The sequence below is a fragment of the Sciurus vulgaris genome (assembly GCF_902686455.1).
Source record: "Sciurus vulgaris genome assembly, chromosome: 7".
NCBI classification, from domain to species: domain Eukaryota; kingdom Metazoa; phylum Chordata; class Mammalia; order Rodentia; family Sciuridae; genus Sciurus; species Sciurus vulgaris.
Genome location: NC_136467.1, coordinates 74281809 through 74287808, shown reverse-complemented (window position 1 = coordinate 74287808; position 6000 = coordinate 74281809).

Below are 6000 nucleotides of genomic sequence, written 5' to 3'. Positions count from 1 at the left end.
AGCAATTTAGTGAGACATTACCTGAAAATTAAAAAAAAGAAAAAAAAACAAGGGACTGGGGATGTAGCTTAGTGATAAAGTGCCCAGGTTTTAATCCCCAGTACAAAAAAAAAAAAAGACTAAGAACCCACATAAACACTCAAAAACTGGTTTGCTCTCTTAGGCCATTTAATTTACAGAACTCACTGGGAGGAAGGGGGAAAAAACTCGAAAAATTCCTTAATCAACAAAAGAGAAAATTTCTTGTTATAATAAAATTATCCATTGTCATCACTTCTTTTATTTAGAGCACAACTATCAAGTGATTCAGTACCTTTTCTGGTTTAAATGGCTATCCTGCACTTTATGCTAAACTGAAGCATAAAATCTAAATGTACTTTTGCTTGGAATTCTGAGTTTTAAAGGCCAAAACTTTGTTTCCTTATTTCAGTGAATTATTTTGCTGTTACCAATTAGATGTCTTGTGATAAAGAACATGAGAGCTATTTAAAAGAAACCTGCACAATGTAGGCAGAGTAATTGCAATCCTGAATAGGGCAAGCAATTAAATACAGCCTGTATCCTGCATCTTAGGGTATTTTGAGGCATCTCATGGCATTGTGCCTGGTTCCTGGGATTCACATGTTGAAAGCTTTTCACGCTTTCTTTTTAAATATGTATTTAAAGCTATTCACTCGCTCTCAAAGCAAACAAAGAAAAGAGCCTTCTGCAGGATCTCCTGGACTCCTTGTATCCAGAAAAGCCAACCAGATTTCTCAAGAGGGCAGCTCAGAGCCTCTCTCTCACCTAAAACAGTTGATAAACTTGTGAAATCATGAAAAATCATGAAATCATTTTCACTGAGGCAGACCATCATGAAAGAGTTTATTAAAATGATGTTCAACTATTTTTAAAAATTACATATGGCAAAAGAACCCAGGGCTAGGAATGTGGTTTAGTGGTAAGCATTTGTCTAGTGTGTACCAGGCCCCAGGTTCAATCCCTAGCACCACAAAAGCAAACAACAACAACAAACCCAAACAGCACAAAAGAATATCCATTGAAAAGTTAGTTTCTCTCTCTTTCCATACCTATAGTCACTCCCCATTCTCAGAGGGAAACACTCTTAAATGAACAAACATACTCATAACCTTTATAGAGATTTTTATTTTACATTCTAACATTATGGGGGGGGGGTGGAGGGGATTGGGGATTGAACCCAGAGGCACTTTACCACTGAGCTTCACCCCAACACTCTTTATTTTATTTTATTTTTTTGACAGGGTTTCACTAAACTGCTGAGGGCCTTGCTAAGTTGCTGAACTGGCCTGAAACTTGTGATCCTCCCGCCTCAGTCTGCTGAGTCACTGTAACTTCAGTCTTTTAACAGTTGATTAATGCTACATATATAGAAAAGGAAAACAATGGGATGTTTTTAGTACTCTTTGAAAAAACAAACAAAAGGATGTGATTTACAGGGGTAGTCAGAGAAGACTTATCTGAAAAGAGCTAGTAAAGAGAAAGTAAGGGTGGAAAGTTTTTCCCTGAAGGTGTGTCACCAGCTGGAAAAACTAAGGAGAAGGGTCAGGGCTTGGTGTTGGAGGAACCAAAACATCAGTATAAGGTAAGAGGTAGCCATGAGGCGTAGGTAGCCTTTTTGGACAGGTTGGGAGTTTTGATTTTATTCTAAGTACCACTGGAAGTATTAAAGAATTTTAAGAAGGGAGGAAACATGTTTACTTTGCTAAAACTAACTCTGATAGATTGTCTCTGAAAATGGCCACTACCACCCATCCCAACCCAAGTGTGACTTTATTACTCCTCCAATTTACTTCCCCTCCTCTTGAATCTGGGCAGTCCCTGTGACTTACTTCAGTCAGTTGAGTGTGGTAGATGAAACTGGGACATGGTGCTGCTTCTGAGCTGGGACATAAGAGGTACAAGTTGCCTGCTTTTAGCTTTCCTGGAGCCTTGAACCATCATGAAAAGAAGTTGAGGCTAGCCTACTGGAGAGGCCCCATAGTCAGAGAGACCCTGAAGGATAACAGAGCACATGGTTACAGTTACAGAGACCCTCATTTCAGCTGAGGGACTAGACATGTGAGTGGCACCATTTTGGATTCTCCAGCCCAAACTTCAATTCCATGAACAAGTGCAGCTCTCACCAGGCAACAGACATACTCTCTTCCAGCTGAATGCTGCTCAGCTGACACAAAATCATGAGCAAATAAAATGCTTTTAAAAAACCATCGAGACTTGAGGTACGTGATTATGCAACAGTAGATAACTAATGGACATACTTAGACTGATGTGGGGAAAATGGATTGTAGGGGTCATGAGGATAGAATGAGAAATAACAGTTCAGAGGCCACTGTGGTTGCCAGAAAGATAAACAAGAGGGAATAGTGGAAACCGAGAGAAGTAGGTAGATTTGAAATAAGTTTAGGAGATAACATAAGATTTGTTGATGATTTTGACATTGAAGGTCAGCAAAATAGTCCTCTGAGACATTTTGTTTGAGCAATCAGATGTATGGAAATGAAGTTTACTAAGTAAGACCCACGTAGGAACAGGCTCATCCTACAATTTCGATGTCTATTATGTTATTACTATTTTTGTTGCTTTTGTTTGCAGTGCTGGGAATCAAACCCAGAGCCTTGTGCTGCTAGGTCTGTACTCTTGCATTGAACTATACCCCCGCCCTATCATCTAGTCTCTCTGACATAAATAATGAAGTTTTCCAATTGCAAGCGTGGCATTTGTGATTATCTAGGAAAAGTCTTAACCTAGTGAGATAGAATTTCTGTCTACAGACATTTATAGTTTTTTTTCGTTATATCCATGTGGACTTTTAAGGACAAACTTTGGACATAAAGATGCCCTAACATGAAGCAAAAAGCTTTTGACAGCAGAGTCAGCAGAACAGAGGTATTAAGAGCTGTCTGTAGATCAGTTTGGACTTGGCAACTTCTACTTTGTCTGAGATAGTTACACCAACTCGTATATTCAGTGATGGAAAAAGGCAGATTCTCTATTATGCTAAGCAAAATAAGCCAATCCCAAAGAGCCAAAGGCTGAATATTTTCTTTGATATGTGGATGTTAATTCACAATAAGGGGTGGGGGAAAGATAGAGGTATTTTGGACCAGACAGAGGGAAATGAAGGGAGAGGAGGGATCATGGAGGTAGGAGCAATAATAGAATGAATCAAACATTATTACCCTATGTACATATATGATTACACCACCTGTGTAACTCTACATCATGTACAACCAGATGAATGAGAAGTTATACTCCATTTATATATGATGTGTCAAAACGTATTCTATTGTCATGTAGAACTAATTAGAACAAATAAAAAGAAAAAAAAAAAAAAAAAAAGGCAGATTCTCCAAGACAAATAACTTTATTAAAAATTCAGTAGAGTTGGGTGCAGTGGTGCACACTGGTAATCTCAGCTCCTGAGGCAGGAAGATCAAAAGTTTGAGGTCAACCTTAGCAATGTAGCAAGACCCTGTCCCAAAATAAAAAATAAAAAGGGCAGGGGGTATAGCTCAGTGGTAAAGTGCCCTTGGGTTCAATCCCCAGTGCCACAAGAAACAAAAACAACAATAAAATAAATTCACTCAATGAATTCCAGAATCTGTGACTTATACATTTCATTTATTTCAGCTAACAAAATTAGAAGACACTGTTGTCAGCTACTTACCAGCCATTCCCAAACCCCTTCTTTAAGTCTACTTCCAAGCTAGAGATGAAAAAGTCAGATACTCAATCTCTAAGACTCTTTCAGTTCTGGCCAGTAAGATGTAAAAGGAAATCCTGATGGGGAACTTCTAGTTAAGAGTTTTACCTCCTGATAAGAGAGGCTGATGGGAGAATCCCCCAAAGGCATCCTTTCCTGCTTTGAGCACAGTTGTGAGGTTCCTGATAATTAGAACACTATGGGTGACCGGTGTCTGCTTGACTCTCCAATAGTTTGAGAATGCAAGACATTGCAGTCCAATTATCACAGATGGCTCTGCCAAGTATCACTTTCCTTGAACTGACCAACAATGGGTAAGCAGGTAAGAACATGGTACTTGGAGGTGGAGAAGCTATCTTGCATCCATGAGGTAACAGGCATAAAATTAAAAACCCATCACAGGACAATGCCTATAATTCCAGCAACTTGGGAGTCTGAGGCAGAAGAACTGCAAGTTTAAAGTAAGCCTATGCAACTTAGTGAGACCCTGTCTCAAAATTTAAAAAAAACTGGAGATGTAGGTTAGTGGTGAGTGCCCCTGATTCCATCCCTAGTGTCACAGAACAACCCAAAACTATGTAGTAATCTGAAACTAGGCTCTTGTAAACATCTGGTTTTAAAAGGCAAAGAGGAAGAGAAGATAATTTTAGATTTCTCAATATAATGACTCTAGTAACCTCATAGCCCTGGTTTGGACATAGCCTTCCATGCCTTCTTTTCAACCTGATTGTTTTGCTTTACTAATGTTCTTCATTGATCCCAGCTATTGCCACCAGAGGGACTTCTTGTATGGAAGCTTGTGTGGAATTTTTCTCTTTTTTTTGGTGTGCTAGGCAAGTGCTCTACCACTGAGCTACATCTCTATCCTGAATCTCATAGAATCTTGTTCCTTGAGCTCTGATACTGATTCATGATTGTCAGATTCTGTTCCACACCTGTACAGGGAACCAAGATGGTGGTAAAAAAAAAAAGAGCTCAAACTTATTTTTTCTTTTCTCTCTCTCTCTCTCTCTCTCTCTCCCTCTCTCTCTCTCTCTCTCTCTCTCTCTTTTTCTTTTTTGTACCAGGGATTGAACCCTGGGGTACTTAACCACTGAGTCACATCCTCAGCCCTTTTCAATTTCTGTTTTGAGACACATCTTGCCAAGTTGCTTAGGGTCTCACTAAGTTGCTTAGGATCTCACTAAATCACTGAGATTGGCCTCAAATTTACAATCCTCCTGCCTCAGCCTCCCAAATCATTGGGATTATAGGTGTGCGCTACCATGTCTGGCTCATGAGAAAATTAAAAATCTATTCTTTAAGTCAGCACTTCCCCACTCTGTTCATGACACACAGAAAATGGTACTATATGTATGGTACACTCATGTAAGTGCACAGGTTGCTTGTAACCAGAGGTGATTTGCCTGAACACATTGTTCACATTGGGCTCTGTCAAGCTGCCCCAAAGTCTGAGGGAATCAGTAACTTGTCCATATCTGTAACCTATTTATAACACACGAGTGGTAGTGGCAAACAATTTGGGAAGTTCTGTTTAAGTTGTGAAGGTGGGCCATTACATCTTAAGAGGTGGGGCCAAAAGGGAGGTCTTAGTTTGTCAAGGCATGCCTTCAAAAGGGGTAATGGAACCCCAGGTCACGAGCTGAACACTTTTGTTCCCACCATGATGTCCAGTCTCACCACAGGTCCCAAAACAATAGAGCCGATTGACCACATAGTGAAACCTACCAAACTGTGAGCCAAAATAAACCTGTCCTCTTTTTAAAGAGATTATCTTAAAATTTCGTTAAAGTAATGGAAAGCTGATGAACACAACAGGGATGTCAAAAAAAAAAAAAAAAAAAAAAAAGATTTCAATATCATTAGCCAGTAAGTAAGTGCAAATTATTAAGACCACAATGAGATATCACTGTATACCTATGAAAATTGCTAAAATTAAAAAAAAAAAAATAGGGACCACATTAAACACTGGCAAGGTTACAGAGAAACTAGATCTCTATACATTGGTAGTGGGAATGTAAAACCGTACAATCACCCTGGAAAACAGTTTGGTAGTTTCTTATAACACTAAATATGTAACTACTAAATGATTTAGTATACTAGTCAGCTTTCTATCACTAACAAGACCTGACAGGATCAACTTATGAAGATAAAAGGTTCTTTTTGACTCATAGTTTCAGAGGTTCAGTCCATCACCAACTGCCCCCCTTGCCTTGGGCCTGTGGCAAAGTATCTCATCATTGTGGAAATGCATGGTGGAGCAAAACCGTTCATCT